The sequence below is a fragment of the Limulus polyphemus genome, unplaced genomic scaffold (assembly GCF_000517525.1).
Source record: "Limulus polyphemus unplaced genomic scaffold, Limulus_polyphemus-2.1.2 Scaffold843, whole genome shotgun sequence".
Lineage (NCBI taxonomy): Eukaryota > Metazoa > Arthropoda > Merostomata > Xiphosura > Limulidae > Limulus > Limulus polyphemus.
In genome coordinates this window covers 121147-122172 of record NW_013666453.1, presented here as the reverse complement: position 1 = coordinate 122172, position 1026 = coordinate 121147, and positions in this window count along the sequence as shown.

Sequence of the window (1026 nt, the reverse complement as noted above, 5' to 3'; positions counted from 1 at the left end):
TGCGTCTTATACACCGAAAAATACGGTAATTATTATTACAGTCACACTAATCTTTCAGATTTATGATATAAAGATGATATATTTATGTGCATAAAATTTTGCTCTGCAACAAGTCAGATGAAGGATCCAAGACTGTTAATAGTACAAATGCAATGGAGAACTTTTGAAAGTATTACATAAATTACGAACAGAAATACTACGAACAAAAGAAAATAGGAAATGATTTTATGAATGAAACTATGGAAATTCTCATGAAAAATAAATAACTCATTTCTTAAGAGCGAAAAACAGAAATGACGTTTTTTGGCACAATGAAAAATAAAATATTTATTAAAAAGTTCAGCCGACTAGTTTCGGTAGCACAGTTACCATCATCAGGGCTGAAATTTGTAAAAAAAAAAAAAGATTTTATCTTTAATTATGCTAAAAATATAGTAACACAATGTGCCTGAAAAGTTTGTTTGTAATTAAGCACAAAGCTACACAATGGGCTATCTGTGCTCTGCCCACCACGGGTATCAAAACCCGGATTCTAGCGTTGCAAGTCCGCAGACTTACCGCTGTACCACTGGGGGCTATTAGTAGTTCTAGCAATAACATATTCCGGTCTAAACTTACATGAAATTCGAAGCTTAAGAAAATACTTGATAGAATAACTATGATATTAGAAGCTATAACAACAACTTATGCTGGTCCAAGTTTACTTAAATTTCGAAGCTTAACAAAATATCTGATTTGATAACTAAAATATTAAAAGTTTTGACAACAACTAATGTTGTTCTAAATGTACACGAAATTCGAAGTTTAACTAAAAGCCTGAATAGGGGTTTCAGTATTAATCTGTTTTGGGTAAAGTTTTCCCACAAACTGAAAGATTTCGATAAATGATGGGATAGATTATCCCACACACTGAAAAGTTTCAATAATAATATAAAAAACTTAAAAGTTTAATGATAACCTTTTTAAAAACTTAAAAGTTTAATGATAACCTTTTTAAAAACTTAAAAGTTTAATGATAACCTTTTT